Source organism: Schistocerca gregaria, chromosome 6, assembly GCF_023897955.1.
Source record: "Schistocerca gregaria isolate iqSchGreg1 chromosome 6, iqSchGreg1.2, whole genome shotgun sequence".
Lineage (NCBI taxonomy): Eukaryota > Metazoa > Arthropoda > Insecta > Orthoptera > Acrididae > Schistocerca > Schistocerca gregaria.
In genome coordinates, this window is record NC_064925.1 from 136,937,476 (window position 1) to 136,956,392 (window position 18,917).

At 42.9% G+C, this 18,917-nt stretch overlaps 1 protein-coding gene across 2 annotated transcripts in view; it reads right to left on the reverse strand.

The window, feature by feature from the left end:
• The window catches only part of LOC126278581 (QRFP-like peptide receptor), a 1,030,767-nt gene extending 1,012,181 nt beyond the window's left edge, over positions 1-18,586 (reverse strand). The window contains exon 1 of one of the 2 annotated variants that reach the window (XM_049978791.1): positions 18,299-18,586. The gene's annotated coding sequence lies outside the window, so the exon portion shown is untranslated. The remainder of the gene's footprint in view (positions 1-18,298) is intronic. The other variant, XM_049978790.1, reaches the window with a different exon arrangement.
• Positions 18,587-18,917: the final 331 nt, after the last annotated feature.

Here is an 18,917-nt window from a genome sequence, read left to right on the forward strand (position 1 = left end):
ATTTAGTGGAGTAGTCTTTCTGGACGTATTCTCATTTTGCGAGCGGTGGAAGTACACAGGGTGCACCACTGATCGTAATCGGGTCAAATATCTCATGAAATGAGCGTCAAACGAAAAAACTACAAAGAACGAAACTTGTCTAGCTTGAAGGGGGAAACCAGATGGCGCTATGGTTGGCCCGCTAGATGGCACTGCCATAGGTAAAACGGATACCAACAGCGTTTTTTTTTTTAAATAGGTACCCCCATTTTTATTACATATTCGTTTAGTACGCAAAGAAATATGAATGTTTTAGTTGGACCACTTTTTTCGCTTTGTGATAGATGGCGCTCTAATAGTCACAAACACATGGTTCACAATTTTAGACGAACAGTTGGTAACACGTAGGTTTTTTAAATTAAAATACAGAACGTAGGTATGTTCGAACATTTTCTTTCGGTTGTTCCAATGAGATACATGTACCTTTGTGAACGTATCACTTCTGAGAACGCATGCTGCTACAGTGTGATTACCTGTAAATACCACGTTAATGCAATAAACGCTCAAAATGATGTCGGTCAACCTCATTGCATTTGGTAACACGTGTAACGACATTCCTCTGAACAACTAGTAGTTCGCATTCCGTAATGTTCGCACATGCATTCACAATGCGCTGACGCATGTTGTCAGGCGTTGTCGGTGGAACACGATAGAAAAAAACCTTCAATTTTCCCCACAGAAAGAAATCTGGAGATGTCAGATCTGGTGAACGTGCGGGCCATGGTATGGTGATTCGACGATCAATCCACCTGTCGTGAAATATGCTATTCAATACCAGTTCAACCGCACGCGAGCTATGCGCCGGACATCCAACATGTTGGATGTACATCGCCATTCTGTCATGCAGTGAAACATCTTGTAGTAACATCGGTAGAACCTTACGTAGGAAATAAGTATACATTACACCAGCCGGCTGCGGTGGTCTCGCGGTTCTAGGCACGCAGTCCGGAACCGTGCGACTGCTACGGTCGCAGGTTCGAATCCTGCCTCGGGCATGGATGTGTGTGATGTCCTTAGGTTAGTTAGGTTTAAGTAGTTCTAAGTTCTAGGGGACTGATGACCACAGCAGTTGAGTCCCATAGTGCTCAGAGCCATCTGAACATTACACCATTTAGATTGCCATCGATAAATGGGGGACAATTATCCTTCCTCCCATAATGTCACACCATACATTAACCCGGCTAGGTCGTTGATGTTCCACTTGTCGCAGACATTGTGGATTTTCCGTTGCCCAATAGTGCATATCATACCGGTTTACGTTACCGCTGTTGGTGAATGACGTTTATTCGCTAAATAGAACGCGTGCAGAAAATCTGACATAGTCCTGTAATTTCGCTTGTGTCCAGTGGCAGAACTGTACACGACGTTCAAATACATTGACATGCAAATACTGGTGTATAGAAATACGGTACGGGTAAATCGATGTTGATGTAGCATTCTCAACACCAACATTTTGAGATTCCAGATTCTCGCGCAATTTGTCTGTTACTGATGTGCGGATTAGCCGCGACAGCAGCTAAAACACCTACTTGGGCATCGTCATTTGTTGCAGGTTGTGGTTGACGTTTCACATGTGGCTGAACGCTTCCTGTTTCGTTAAATAACGGTAAATATCCGGCGAACGGTCCGGACACTTGGATGATGTCGTCCAGGATACCGATCAGCATATATTGCACACGCCCGTTGGGCATTTTGATCACAACAGCCATACTTCAACACTATATACCTTTTCCGCAACTGGTAAACGGTCCATATTAACACGGGTAATGTATCACGAAGCAAATACCGTCTGCAATGGCGGAATGTTACGTGATATCACTTACTTATATGCTTGTGGCTATTACAGCGCCATCTATCACAAAGCGGAAAAAGCGGTCGAACTAAAACATTCATATTTCTTTACGTACTACACGAATATGTGATGAAACAGGTTTTTTTAAATGAAAAAACCAGTTGTAATCAGTTTGACCTATGGCAGCGGCATCTAGCGGGCCAACTATAGCGCCATTAGGTTTCCTCATTCATGCAAAACGAGTTTCGTTCTTTGTAGTTTTTTCGTTTGATGCTTATTTCGTGTGACGTTTTGCCCGTCACTATGAAAGTACCACCCCATATAGTGCACTCAGAACGTTGTCGAACACGGCCGTTTTGTTGGTATACGTCTTATTGTGCTGAGAGACATAATGTTGAACGGAGGTACTGACTCACCAAATCCTTGAAGTCAGTACTCTTGCTGCTCAACGGTAGTGTGGCAGTGTACTCCTTCCCAACGTGCGTCATTTCTGGCGTGTATTAGGCCCTAACTTCATTTTTATCGATGATAGTGAGCTGCCGCGTCGATGAGCGTAGGTAGGGGAATTTTTGCAACGAGGAGGTGATATCCGGCGAACGGCCTGGCTGCCCGTTCCTCCGATTTAAATCCCATCGAGCACATGTGTGACGCGGTGGGAAGCCGTATTGCAGCACGACCACGTGCACCAAAGAGCACCCACCAGTTGCCAGACGCGATGGTGGAGGAATGCAACGCCCTACCGCAAGACCTTGTTACCAGCGTGGTAGCACGACGCAGTGCATGCATTTACGTCCGTGGTGATCACACATCCAATTATGAAACGCGTCCCGTGTTTTGGAAATCCAGATCATTATCACAAATCGCTGTAAATAAAACGTAAATGTCGGTGTGACTAAGAGCCCCCCCCCCCCCCCCCCCCCCCCGTCGGGTAGACCGTCCGCCGGATGCAAGTCTTTCGATTTGAAGCTGGCGACTTGCGCGTCGATGGGGATATGGGGATGAAATGCTGATAATTAGGACAATACAACACCCACACCCTGAGCAGAGAAAATCTCTGACACAGCCAGGAATCGAACCCGGGACCTTGGGATTGACACTCTGTCGCGCTGACCACTTTTTTTTTTAAACAAAAATAAAAATCTCATTTTGTTCACTTTTGTTAGTTGCATCTGCTCGAGGCGTACGTCGTAAAACATCAGTTTAAGTTCGTTGTTGATTGATTAACTCAGTTTTTTTATTACAGAGGGCAGCTAACCCTCCGACCGAACACGCTTTTTTTTATAAAACATATATTTAAAAAAAACAATGTTACACATTCCAAATACTTACTATTCATATACTAACCATGTACACATGTTATTTAAACAAAACGGTTTGATCACTTCAATTACGCTTATGTTAAAGAAAGACAACAGAAGATTGTGTTACTAAATTACCAGAAAGAATGAAGTCAAACATGAAGAAAATTTTTCTTAAAGACATTCAAACTTCAATGTGAAGAAATAAAATCTGCACTTTGAATTACATGAGCTACAATCATTGCAGAAGCATAATTAGTCCTTTATGATGGCTATCAGCAAGTTGGTGGGATAATTTTAAATATAAAACAATTTAATAATCATATTACCCAATTTCTGAAATACTTGAGAATGGCGGAAAGGAGATATATAATAAAGTTGACTAGCCCTCCAACTACGGTTTCTGGACATTAATTGAATGTTTAGTATCTGAAGTGATCAGACCTATATAATCAGTCCTTCACTGCGAAACTGACTAACACATTACAGTGCAAAAATGAACAGAGCAATGTGCCAGACATTGAATATTACATTATATCAGATAGAATCTTATGGTTTTAACCAATCAATAAGGACATATCTATAAAAACTGTCTATTTCCAGATTTCTACTATAAGTCAATAATGTACCTTTAATGTTTTGTGTTTTGACATCAGACACACAATCTAAAACTCACATAAGTTCTGTACGTTGGCTTATAAATTTCAAAAACTGCTCTCTGAAGTAGAAAAAGCTCACATCATAATATACTGTAAAATCTTAAATAATATCCTTAAGGTAACTACAATACATCACTGTCAACACAGTCTTCTTTTTTATATTAACCAATGCCCATTCTTTCAAATACAATTTTTAACATATTACCGAACTTTTCTTGTGATTCGAATACCTTCTAATTTTGTGAAATTTACACAGCATATGTACCTTGAACTCTATGATGCTATCGGATCCTAATTTGTTAAGGACATAATTAACAAAATTTCCCAGTAAACAGCACACAGCGTTACTTTTTGCTTCTGGGAAATAGCGTGCTTCAGGCCTGTTTATCAATGACAGCGATATATACTCAGGGGATGTTCTTGTAATCACAGCTATTTGCTCCAGTATCCACTTCCAACTATTCATGTGACCACTGCAAGCATAGCTATGAATAATTGTGTCATCTAGATGGCACTGTTGACAGAAATTTCTTTCACAGAGTCCGATTGCGTGCAGTCTTTCACTGGTGCTAACTATGTTGTTAATTGTCTTGTACCATGACGTTTTTATATTAGATGTGAGCACATTAGAACTAATGTTTTTCCATATCTCAGTCCACTCAGTGTTTGGAAATTGTCGTTCTATTTTGCTCCTTCCTTCGCTTTTCTTTCGTTCTCGCATTACGGCTCTCGAAGTTAAGTGTCGTGACTGCCTGAGTTCGACACTGACAGAACTAAACTCAACATAGAAAATCCTCACATGCTGTAAGCGACAGTTGATATTCTGCGCGTAAATCGGGGGAAGCAGGCTTCCAGGTTTAATGATCTCGAAAAGTTGGCTGGTTGTGCTGGTTATCTCTTATTAAATTAACTTTCCTTTTGATAAAAAGTGCAGGGGCTTTATCCGTTATATCAGTTAACCCTAGTCCATCATTTTTTGGATCTAAAGTGGCTACTTTAGCAGGTACTCTGAACACTCCACCTCTCCACTAAAAGATGGTGATTTTGGACATTATTCTCCTCGCTATAGTTCTCGGTATTGGAAACAGATGGGCAGTATAATAAGCCTTAGCAAGGATACATGAGTTGATATACTGTGTTCTTTCAACTTGGTTCATATATCGAGCTAACTTCTCTACAATGGCTCCTTGCACTTTATCTGCTGCAACTTTCCAATTTAAAGCCGTCATTTCCATAGGGCATGTTGTCAGGATGATCCCAAGTGTTTCATGTTGTCGGACTAATTTTGCCCACTCGATTTCGATATTAACAAAACCTCTGAGATTTAACATCTTACCTTTTCTTTTGTTTGCATTGGCTCCCGATGCTCTACAGTACGAATCAATCAGAGTTGTTGCTATCGTGGTTACCTCGCCATTATTCCTTATAATGACCCATATATCGTCAGCATAGGCTCTTATAACTGTTTTATTTCCTGATAATTTTTAAGCCTTTTAATCTAGCTAGCATGGACATCTCGGAGGAAAGGTTCCAGCGAAATGGCGAAGAGCGATATGGACAGAGGACTTCCGTGAGGAACACCTCGTTGTATATGCATGGGCCAGGATTGTCAACAATTCACCGCTATTTTAGCATTTATTCCAGTTGCTATGTTCTTAATCAACTGTATGACCCTATTATTGAAACCTATTTTCTTCAATGTCCGTAGAAGATATTCATGATTTACTACATCGAACGCTTTATAAAAATCTAGAAACAATAAGACACGCTTTATGTTTGTTACAGAAGTTATTGCAATGATATCCGTGAATTCTGCTAGATTTTGAAAAATGGTTCTGCCTTGCGCGCAGTTCTGATGTTGACTAATAATCTTATCTCTTGTTTACTATTCTAGTTATTAATTTACAATAGCCGGCCGCGGTGGTCTCGTGGTTCTAGGCGCGCAGTCCGGAACCGTGCGACGGCTCCGGTCGCAGGTTCGAATCCTGCCTCGGGCATGGATGTGTGTGATGTCCTTAGGTTAGTTAGGTTTAAGTAGTTCTAAGTTCTAGGGGACTGATGACCACAGCAGTTGAGTCCCATAGTGCTCAGAGCCATTTGAACCATTTGAACCATTAATTTACAATAGGAATTCAGCAGTGAAATTGGACGATAATTATTTAAATCTTTGTTACCATTATTTTTTGGCACCAGAACAATTTTACTCTCCTTAAACTGAGCCGGAATCATTTTACCCTGAATAACCTCATTTACAATGTCCGTGATTTTCGCACCTACTATTGGCCAGTAACGGATGTAAAACTCTCCTGGCAGACCATCCGGTTCTGAGGATTTTTTTGGTGGTAAGGCGCACAGAGTCTCATACACGTCTTCTTCACTGGCAACCTCGAGAGAATTTTCGTTGTCATCTTCTGTCAGCTGTGGGGCTAGGATATCAAGGAATTCTTCCAAGGAAGCATCACTACTTTGATGTACAGAATATAGCTCGCAATAATAGCGATAAATCTCGTCCATGATACCCTGCTGGGTTCTGAGAATCGTACCGTGTTTTGATCGAATTTCAAGAAAATTCCTTCTCCAGTTTTTCGTATGCTTCACGAAATGATATAGGGAAGTAGTTTCATCTTCTGACATCGAATTTGCTTTCTATTTTATTTTCAGCCCTTACGTTTGATTTCTCTTGATATCAAGTAACTTGGCTTTGACTTTTTATGTCTGCTATCGTAAGTGAGGAACCTGCTGAGACTGGAACATATAGATCTCTCAAAACGGAATAGTAGTATTCTATAGCGCATTTCATTTCCCTTGCGCTCTGGGCACTGTATTGAACAAGAACCTTCCTCAACTTTGGCTTTGCCATTTTAACCCACCAGTCAGTAGCAGTGGCATATGTACTACGGGCACGCAGGCATATTGCCCATGTTTCTTTAATCAGGTCTTTTAAATCATGATTTACTAACAATGAAGTATTCAAATTCCACTGATTCTTAAATCAGCGAACCGGCTGTCTTGTTAGATTTATGCAAGCTAAGACACTTGAATGGTCTGAAAAGTACGTAGGAATGGTTTCTACTTTTGTCACGGAAGTTTCAAAATTTTTGGAAATATATACTCTATCAAACCTGCTACGTGATATTGCCGTGACATAAGTGAACTCAACAATGGAGGGGTATTTGATTTCCCTTATATCTTTTAATTCTAAACCGGTAACTAGTTATTTTAGTTCACTTGAGGTAACTGATCTTTTCGATTTAAAACACAATTAAAATCACCTCCAAGTAAAACCTGTCTTGGAGTTTCTCTTAACAAGTATATCAGGTCACCTTTGAAGAAACTTGCCCTGTCAGCTCGATGAGAACTTCCTGAAGGGGCGTACAAGTTGATGATAGTCACATCAAAGATATTTAGACCTATTCCCCTTGCGGATTCCAGTCGTTCCACTTCACTTACTGTAGTCCCTCCCCTCACCAAAATAGCTATTCCAACACTTGTTTCGGGAGACACATTTATGTAACTGACAACACCGGGAATTACTAAATCCGAAATTACACTCCTGGAAATGGAAAAAAGAACACATTGACACCGGTGTGTCAGACCCACCATACTTGCTCCGGACACTGCGAGAGGGCTGTACAAGCAATGACCACACGCACGGCACAGCGGACACACCAGGAACCGCGGTGTTGGCCGTCGAATGGCGCTAACTGCGCAGCATTTGTGCACCGCCGCCGTCAGTGTCAGCCAGTTTGCCGTGGCATACGGAGCTCCATCGCAGTCTTTAACACTGGTAGCATGCCACGACAGCGTGGACGTGAGCCGTATGTGCACTTGACGGACTTTGAGCGAGGGCGTGTAGTGGGCATGCGGGAGGCCGGGTGGACGTACCGCCGAATTGCTCAACATGTGGGGCGTGAGGTCTCCACAGTACATCGATGTCGTCGCCAGTGGTCGGAGGAAGGTGCACGTGCCCGTCGACCTGGGACCGGACCGCAGCGACGCACGGATGCACGCCAAGACCGTAGGATCCTACGCAGTGCCGTAGGGGACCGCACCGCCACTTCCCAGCAAATTAGGGACACTGTTGCTCCTGGGGTATCGGCGAGGACCATTCGCAACCGTCTCCATGAAGCTGGGCTACGGTCCCGCACACCGTTAGGCCGTTTTCCGCTCACGCCCCAACATCGCGCAGCCCGCCTCCAGTGGTGTCGCGACAGGCGTGAATGGAGGGACGAATGGAGACGTGTCGTCTTCAGCGATGAGAGTCGCTTCTGCCTTGGTGCCAATGATGGTCGTATGCGTGTTTGGCGCCGTGCAGGTGAGCGTCACAATCAGGACTGCATACGACCGAGGCACACAGGACCAACACCCGGCATCATGGTGTGGGGAGAGATCTCCTACACTGGCCGTACACCTCTGGTGATCGTCGAGGGGACACTGAATAGTGCACGGTAGATCCAAACCGTCATCGAACCCATCGTTCTACCATTCCTAGACCGGCAAGGGAACTTGTTGTTCCAACAGGACAATGCACGTCCGCATGCATCCCGTGCCACCCAACGTGCTCTAGAAGGTGTAAGTCAACTACCCTGGCCAGCAAGATCTCCGGATCTGTCCCCCATTGAGCATGTTTGGGACTGGATGAAGCGTCGTCTCACGCGGTCTGCACGCCCAGCACGAACGCAGGTCCAACTGAGGCGCCAGGTGGAAATGGCATGGCAAGCCGTTCCACAGGACTACATCCAGCATCTCTATGATCGTCTCGATGGGAGAATAGCAGCCTGCATTGCTGCGAAAGGTGGATATACACTGTACTAGTGCCGACATTGTGCATGCTCTGTTGCCTGTGTCTATATGCCTGTGGTTCTGTCAGTGTGATCATGTGATGTATCTGACCCCAGGAATGTGTCAATAAAGTTTCCCCTTCCTGGTACATTGAATTCACGGTGTTCTTATTTCAGTTTCCAGGAGTGTAGATCTTCTTGTAACAGGGAAATATCATTCGCGGATTCGTATAAAAATTCGTTAAGGGCCGATAATTTCAAACCGGTCGTAATTTTATTTATGTTTATAGTGGAGGCAGAATAAGATTGCGTCATAGTGCTGTCATTATGTAGTTGTTCCGATGAACTAATTTAGTTTCCTGTGGTTCAGGGTTTAGTTAAGCTGTAACAGTTTTCTCGGAAGGCTGAACATGGAATAACCCTTCAATCAGTTTATTAGTGACTCTCCCGTTTTTTTCTACTTCTGGTGTTTTCTCTTGTACCGCAAGCAGACTGACTTCCTGGTAAACTTTCTGATTCTTCCCCAGTGATACGTGTAGGAACGTTTCGGACCGAACATTATTTCTTTGGGCTTGGGTCGCCCCTACCGGATTTTCCCTTCCCTTGGTTACGAGCTACATTCTCATGTGGTTGCGTCGGTATTTTACTTCGCGGCTTATCTGGAGCAGCAGCAGACGTTTTCGCAATTTCTGTTGCCGGCGCGTGCCCTGAGGTGTTGACCGTGATTTCATTTTGGTCACCACTTCCTCGTTCTTTATTAATTTCACCCACTTCCTGATCGAGGGAAACAAATGGAGACTGCAGTTTTTCTTCCTCTCCCTGAATTTGTTTCTTAACAGATAGCTGCTGATCTTTGCAATTGGCTACTGCACCTGTTGTTTCTTGCATATTAGTGCTGATTACATCCCCTTCATTTTCTGGTACCGTATGTGCATTACCTTTCTGTTCATTACTTTCCATTCGCATTTTGCATTCAGGTTGCTCTGCCTCCTCATCGCATTGTTTTTGCTTGTGAAGTGAGGGAGTGGGACCTTACAGCTCGTCCTCTGAACAACCATCAGTTATCTCCAGAGGTCATTTCTTCGGTTGCATTACAGTTTCACAAGCAGAGGCAACAGGGTTTCCTTTTGTTGTTAACGGGGGAAAATGACTGTTATCGTGTGGGAGACATCAGCTTGGCCCGCTGCGTTAACATCCTCAACCCGTTGATCCGGGCTATTCTTTGGTAACAGATCATTTAAGGTAAGCTTCTGACGCTGTATCAAATCACTTTTAAGAACAACAGTTCGCCGCGGACATTCCGAAGTGGCCGGTTTCGTTACTTATATGACATGTAGCTTCCTGACCTGTATAAACAATTTGTGCCTTATACCCACAAACAGTTATGTGAGGCGGAAAATTGGTCTTAACGTCCATCTCTACACAGCGAACCCCGTTACAACACTGCAGTTTAAAGCGGGGCGCCCATCTTTCATTAGCAATTGATTTAACGTCTCGGTAGTGTGAAAGAGCTTCCTTAATCTTATCATATTCAATTTCAGTGGAAAGATTCAAGACACGAACGGTTTTGTAACGAATGTCCGCTCTATGGATGGAAACCTTACTTTCATAACCATTTCTATGCACAAAATCTACTCCATAGCCCCACTTTCGTAACACTTTATCAACAGTCGAAGCACTGATTAATTTGCCAAATCACAATATTTTTCATGATCCAGTTGCCAGGTATGGACGGTTTCAGAATTTAGACCAATTTCCTGTGTAATCCAGTCATCTATTTCCAGGGATGTCGCCTGAACAGGACGGGATTCCTTGTCAAAAGCAAATACCAGAGTATTCTTCCTGAGGTTTGTAGCCATGGTTAATCCAGCCAAGCAATTTCGGTTAAACAACCAAAATTCCAATTAGCAGCAGCAAGACCAGAAAGAGCGATCAAATCACAAGGAATAGGAACGAACACGAAGATTAACGGACGGACAGCACTCGGCGAGGCACACGTACAGCGATGTAAACACTGAAGTGCAGCGCAACAGTTAAACAGCGGCCACTCGCAATCGCGGCTGAAACGGATCTGCGCGCTGAGCTACCGTGCCGGCTGAACCACTCAGCTACCGGGAGGCGGACACAAATCGCTGTGACAGCAGTGTAATTATATTCTTACAGTAATTTATTTCTGATCATCTCATGGCGTATTTCTTTGTCGCCATCTGTGTAATAGTGTTGTCTTTCTTTCTGCGAATGGTCCAATTTCATCCAGCTGTGTTACTTTGGAGAGATATATTACGAAGAAGATACTTTCATCCTTAGGTTTTGCACACCAGTGCATTTACAAATTTCTTGAAAGTGATGAATTGTTAAATTACAAGTATGCTATGTGCCTCAGAAAAACTGTAAAATTACACAGAAACAAAAATCAGGGACATATCTTCAACGATTATGCACTCACAGATGCATTTTTTTAACTGCAAGCGTCGTAAATATTTAATACGACAATTAATAGCAAATTTAGAGCTACATACGTTTATGGCAGTGTTCAGTATTCCATTTTTAAATTTGCAGTCTGTATACGAAATAAGTATTCTGAAAATCTATAGCACATCCTCATCAGTATTCTGCAGTCCACATTGTGGCGTGTGGCGGAGAGTACTTCTAGCACTACTATCACGCCCCACTCCGCATTTTCCTTCTCCTTGCGTGAAACGGATATGACAACTGCTTTCTTTCCTTATCGCTTGGTATACATCGAGTAAACTACGGTAAACTACTAGAAGGGGAGCTGTTTCTATGATATAACCTATTAGAACTACATAGGTACTTCATCACATTGTGATGCCCCTCTACTTTTTGAGTGATTCCAGCTGCGGTTCTGCTCCACGATTACTTATCACAGTACCTGCCATATCGACATTTGTCTGATAATTGTGAGGAACAATCATGTTACGAATTTCGACTGTAGAACAACACCGAATTATTGAACGCTAGCTGTTACCTGCAGCAAATCAATAATTTTGTCATGGCGAGTGACGGTGAGTAAGTAAGCTACTGTAAATGCAATAACATCAGCTGCTCTCATGTGTCTGCCTGTTCGGGTAACTATAGCTTGTATATAGCTTGTAATGTGTGCCCCATTTTCCACCCCCCACTCCCCCCCCCCCCCTTCCGCATCCCAAGCCGTACCAACGTTCTATTCTACACTGAAGCGCCAAAGAAACTGGTGTAGGCATATGTATTCGAATACAGTTGTAAGGTGTCCTGCAAATCCAACACCTTCCATGAAAACCCTCACATGATAAGCAAATACAGCAGTATGTCACATAGCTCCAAATAAATCGTGACATTAAAGTAACCAAAGTAATACGATTAACGAGTGAGCAAATGGAATAGCACAGACTAACACAAGAATGCCTAAATGCGTGTCATACCTTCCCACCGTGAAACAGACGCAGTTCCGAGGGGAGAAACAAGAACAAAGCCGAGAGCAGAACCGTGTTAAGCTAGAAGGCCCTACGATAAGGGACGGACACCCACGTCTCCAGCCAACCGCAAGGACCACCCCCCAGCCCATGTTAAAAGATAGAGCCCTCCAGAAGAACAGTATAGATCTTACAATAACACTAAAAGGGCCACACCAGCTGCAGGGGTGTAGCGTGAGACTTTTTCGCGTCTCTGTTACGTTGCAAACTTTAAAAACATTGCCCCACCACGAAAAGTATAACGTTTCTCAATGGATAGACAGAATTTTTGTAGGCGGAGCTTAAGGTTAACATTGACACCCTGACTGGTCAGATGAAAACACTTTGGTAAATTGTCGCAAGGAGAAGTTAGGAGAGATTTGCTTCCGAGACGGCGAGCTGTATGGAGCTGCGCCGCCCTCTGCCCCCTGATGCTGCCTAACCAACGACAAGGTAATGAACGCACGTGATGCCGCATAACAGCTTCACTCACAACTGGAGAAATCTCATCTGTTACATCCCCTTTTTACTTAATACTAGTGTCGATCGTCAATTAAATCTCATGGTGTTCACATTTGCTACTTGAAGTAAAAATCTGAACTGCGATGTTTTTTCTGTTATATAATTATTGAGAAGCCACATCAGCCTCTGTAATTTACAAGTTAGATAAGTGACTAAAGATAACTGAGGGTCACTGTAGACCATTTTGATAGTTTTCTCATTTGTGAAATTTAATTTAAATCTAAATTATAGATGTGATATGGCATAGGTCATCCTTCGAACCATTGTAGAACTTGAAATCCCATTCAGGGAATATTCGTTCACATTTTTGTTGAACGCAGTTGGTTTTTATCATCCTGTATTAAAATATTTCCTTTCATCAACAGCGCAATTTATAAAGAATGTTTTGTGAGTAGAATAAAATTTCCAGTGGTAAACTTAACTGCTTTTTCGGCGTTATTTTACCAGCTAACTAAAAATAGGAAAGCCTTGAACCCCTTCCACTAAATTTAGTTAGTATTAAGATTCTTTTACAGGGAGTGCAGTGGAGCTGATGCTGAAATTATTAAGTATTTCATTATATCATCGCTAGTCTCACTGAACTCTTCTGAATTCTACATGTCATGTGTGGTCTGGCGTTGTTGCGCGAAAGTGGTAGGAAGACACGACTTAGAACAAACAGACACCACGCAGAATGTTAAACAGTGGCAGAATACTGCGCTGCGGTCGGCAACGCTTATATATGTCAATAGTGTGGCGCGGTTGGCTCTGAGCACTGTGGGACTTAACATCTAAGGTCATCAGTCCCCTAGAACTTAGAACTACTTAAACCTAACTAACCTAAGGACAGCACACAACACCTAGTCATCACGAGGCAGGGAAAATCCCCGACCCCGCCGGGAATCGAACCCGCGGACTCGGGCGCAGAAAGAGAGAACGCTACCGCACGTCCACTAGCTGCGGAAGTAGCGCAGTTGTTAGGTAGATTACCGCTATCACAATGGCAGGTTATTAAGATTTAAGTGAGTTTGAATGTGTTGTTATACTAGGCGCTCGAACGATAGGACACAGCATCTCCGAGGTAGCGATGAACGAATTTTCCTATACGACCATTTCACGAGCGTGCCATAAATTTCAGGAATCTGGTAAAACATCAAATCTCCGACATCGCTGCGGCCGGAAAAAACATCCTGCAAGAGGGGGACCAAGGACGACTGAAGAGAATCGTTCAACGTGACAGCAGTGCAACCATTCGGCAAAATGCTGCAGATCGCTGACAAGTGTCACCGTGCGAACGATTCAACGAAACATCATCGATATGGGCTTTCGGAGCCGAAGGCTCAGTCGTGTATCCTTGATGACTACACGACACGAAAGCTTTTGGTCTCGCCTGGGCCTGTCAACACCGGCATTGGATTGTTGATGACTGGAAGCACTTTATTTTGTCGGACGAGTCTCGTTTCAAACTGTATCGAGCAGATGGACGTGTACGGGTATGGAGACAGCCTCATGCATCCATGAATGATGTTTGTCAGTAGGGGATTGTTCAAGCTGATGGAGGCTCCGTAATGATGTGGGGCGAGTGCAGTTGGAGCAATATAGGACCCCTGGTACATCTAGATACGACTCTGACACGTGACACGTACGTAAGCATCCTGTCTGATCACCTGCATAGATTCATGTCCATTGTGCATTCCGATGGACTTGGTGAATTCCAGCAGGACAATGCGACACCCCACGCGTCCGGAATTGCTACAGAGTGGCTTCAGGCACATTCCTCTGATTTTAAACACTTCCGCTGACCACCAAATTCGTCAGACATGAACCTTACTGAGCATATCTGCGATGCCTTGCAATGTGCTGTTCAGAAGAGATCTAAACTGCCTCGTACTTTTAAGGATGTATGGATAGCCCTGCAGGATTCAGGGTGTCAGTTCGCTGCAGCACTACTTCAGACATTAGTAGAGTCCATGCCACGCCGTGTTGCAGCACCACTGCGAGCTCGTACACGATATTAGGCAGCTGTACCAGTTTCTTTAGCTCTGCAGTGTACGTACCTTTCAGGCTTCACTGAACACTTACGCACTTAGTCATTGATCAGCCATTCGTTCCACTTACGCACTTAGTCATTGATCTGCCATTCGTTCCTTTTCCTGTCTCTTGCTTAACATCACTGCCGGAGCGCTACTTTCGTTAAAGGGAAAGAAAGGCAGTTCGCTAATGTAACTCGTGTCTTTCAGATAACTTGTTCCTTTACTAGAGAATGCTTAGGAAGAGTGCAGTCGGGGAAGTGATGGAATAAGCTGGCACCCTCCGATTGGTAGTTGCTGATTGATCGGGCTTACGTAAAGAAAATTAGATAATTATTGTTATGCGAACTTTGTCTACACGAGAAAGAAACATAATCATTAGAAGCGGCCTTTAAATTAACCGATGTAATTTGCTTCATTTTCTGGGAATCCGTTCAAGGGCTGGTGTTGCGGAAATTGTGAGATAAGCTGCCACCCACAGCTCGCCACAATTTCGTTTTTAACTTGCGTATAACGGAAAACTTACAAATTCAGACCGGTTTGCTTGAGTTAGGGACAGTACGAATTGTAGGCGTGATGTTTCAAGGAAATAAATCACAGTGTAATCTTTCTTAAATTTCGCAAAAAAAAAAAAAAAAAATCTGAAAGGCCTCAAAAGGAGGGACATTAAATACACGAGAAACGCAAAAAAAAAGATTTTGTGCTTTTTCCTGAGGACATATTGGACACTGGATTCGCAGATATCTTCTCAGATATAAGTGTGTGAATGTTTCGATATAGAACATTATACTATAGCCAGTCACACAAGATGGAGATTGTGTCTCGTTCTCTTGAGGTTTCCGCCGACCGCGGTGGTCTCGCGGTTCTAGGCGCGCAGTCCGGGACCGCGCGACTGCTACGGTCGCAGGTTCGAATCCTGCCTCGGGTATGGATGTGTGTGATGTCCTTAGGTTAGTTAGGTTTAAGTAGTTCTAAGTTCTAGGGGACTGATGACCACAGTAGTTAAGTCCCATAGTGCTCAGAGCCATTTGAACCATTTTTTTTCTTGAGGTTTCCACTACTTCAAATGAATGATACTCTCACTGCCGCGGAAATAAATTTCAGAAATGTGAAAAGAATGTCTGAAAGTTATAAAATATTTTTATGTTAGAATGCCCATATGAGTTTTATAATAACTGAATGCCTCGCACTTACTTCGTGTGGATTAAAATTGAGTACAAATTGTTGGCCAACGGGAAGTTTCACCGTAGGTAAAATAAAAAACTAATTAATTATTAAATAATCTGCAGCTTTAATCGTGCTTAAAGCAAATGTAACAATGCTTAAAGCAAATGTAACAACGATGCATCTTTACCGCTACTCCAAATCAGTTGAGCGTCTCTGCTACCCGGAGCTTATTGAAACATTTTTCTACATAAATCTGTCAATACAATCGATAGTCTTTGATTTATAATGCTAGTGCGGTGCCGAAGACATTAGTCGCGATCCAAACACAGATTCTAATTGAATTAAATACGTGAGAATTACGTTTGGAAGGCAAAAATAGACATTTAGATGCTTGGTAGAACTAAACCTGAATTCATAGTCGTGCAGAACACTGCTTAACAAACGCTCAGAATAATGAGTGGAAGATGGACTGAGGTTTATTTCCTGTAATAATGCTGCTCATCTTCACTGTAATTGAAATAGCGGCATCACAAAATCCTCAATAGCCGCTTAACGTGTACCTGTTTATCGACCACCAGTTTCCCTCATCAAGCGATAATCTTCAAATCATGTGAAACATCACATAAATTTAAACGAAGGTTCACTGGAATCTACATAATTACTGTCAGTTGGAGCAGCTGTCATTTAAACATCCAATATCTAATACCGTTGTTCTATCTGCGTTACTAAAATTCTAGTCCACTGCACGTTCCCACATTCGGACTGCCTTTCTAAATGTCTCTGGGAGAACCAAAATTACGATTTCAATGTTTCATATAGATATTGACCGAATTTAAAATTCTTTCATTAAGAGCTAGAACCTTATGTTAAAATTTTAACATAATAAGTCAAGTATTACTGTCAGAAATTGTGCACATGACTTGATGTATTGTAACTAACTGTGTGTAAGTCATCCAGACTATATTCATACAGTATTTAAGACTGAAGGAACTTATCAACTTCCAGCAACCTTTAGATATAATTTCAAGCCTTACGAAACTTATTCTCCCTGACGCGATCCATAAAATAATGATACGATTTTTTTGATCGTTTACTGCATTGTCGCTCTTCATGCAGTAAAGCTGCAGTATGGAGCATGACGTATTAAATTATTACTCTTTACTACCGACTATTCGCACCACTTTTCACAGGCAGTGTACTCGTATACTAAGGAATGTACCAGCAAAATTATATCACTGTACGATACATGCTTCAAGAGGTACGACGTTTTATGTTTACAGAATCGGAGTGAAGGTATACCGGTTAGTCCGTAAGTCTATAAATTGACAGGCCATATATATGGGTTGTACTGGTTTTGTTATTCCGTTGTTTAGATTAATTGTTGCACCTTTAGTAGCATCTCAACTCTTGACTTCAAGAGTGGGTGGGTATCAGCAGATTCGACTGTCGCTCGCAGTGCACATGCAGGTTTCGGCGCGCAGCAAACGGACGCATTTAACATTCTGTATATACAGGAAGCAATAACAGTTGACGAAAAAACATCATACACATTAGGAGTCGTATGAAAATCTTCTGTTCCATTCGTTTTTAATAAAACTTTCATATTTATAGGATTCCATAAAAGGCAAGATATTTTCAAATAATTGAAATTGTCGAAAAAGTATAGCCTTCGCTTTACCAAGGGAGTGTGAGGTGCACCTTGTGCCCACGTTATGAAAAATTATAGTCAGTTACTTTGTATTTTAACGTTTTTAAAAAAATATTCCTTGTTGCTAATGAATTCTCCAATCTTATGCTATAAAATTTAAATTTTGCAGCTAAGCATGACACAAAAATTTAAGTTTTTCAGTAATAGATGCCACTGTCTTCACTGAACGTCAAATTCAACGTTTTAAGCGGCAGGACGCTAGTGTGATATTAAAATAACTCTTTAGAATGTATTTTGTGAGTAAAAGTCAACAACAACAAACGAAATTGTACATTTTTAAACTTTTTTGGGGACTGAGCATAAACTACTATCACCTCACCCCCACTGATAGCACAAATTACTGAAAATGTGCTGATGTTGCTAAGTGTTTGCTAAAACACATTTTCAATCTCTTGATACTACTAACACGTTAATACTTTACTCGCTAATTTAATTGCAACTCCCTCCTTAATAACACTGTCCCAATATCTGGACGTGCATGGCAATATATAACATGGGATGAATAGTATCCAAGCAATCTTCCGACCTCCATCTAAAATTAGAATGCTTTTGAGTTCTGTTAATGATGATCTTTCTAAAGAAGTATTTTGTTAATATAAATCAACAACAATTAACGATTTTTTTTATTTTTTATTTTTTTCTTGGGGGAGCATAAAGTATTCCCCCCCCCCCCTCCTTTGGTAACGCATGTTATGAAAAATACATTGTTATTACTGAGGTTAAATAAAGTTAAAGCAAATTGTAGTCATGCGAAGATTTTAGATTTCTGCAAAAGATTGTGAGTGATACAGTAAGGTGTATAAGTAAATAAAATTAAAAAAAAAAAAAGAAACAGAAACGATAAAATGGAAGTTTGTTATGTAGTACGTACCGCTCGTCACTTATCGTGCCCGGTCACTATAGCACCGGCGAGGCGCGAACGACAAGTGCGGCCCAACAATGTTAGTGCAGGCACCTGTGGCCGCGACAACAATGGGACCCGCCGTTTCCCTCGGTGACCGCCTCTCTACCTGCCGGGACTAGAGCGTGCTCAGCAACACTTGCTGCTTAATACCGTATCGCGACGCGGTGTGCGCCGGCGGGAGAGCAGCGTGGTGTCACGCCTGCCTCTTGTCTCGTGCTGTGCCGACCGAGTGCTGCGCCGCGCGACGAGCAACTGCCGCCCACCGCGGGCCGCGGGCCAGCGAGATGAGGCGGAGAGCGCTTGTGGGGGGGTAGGGGGGAGGGGGGAGGGGGAGCAGACGCCACAGGCGCCGCGGGACGCCGGCCTCGCCGCCAGCGCCTTCTGCGCCAGCGCGCCGAGATGCGCGGAGCGTGTGCTCGCGCTGTTATTGTTTCATACGTATGCTAGCCCACCTGCACTGAGTGCTCACATCATATGACACCGTGACAAAAGTCCAGGTTGGAATATCACCAATACACGGAGAAGGACAGATTCCTTCTCACCTAGATTACATGTCCAGTTGCAGACATGCACAACGAAGATACAC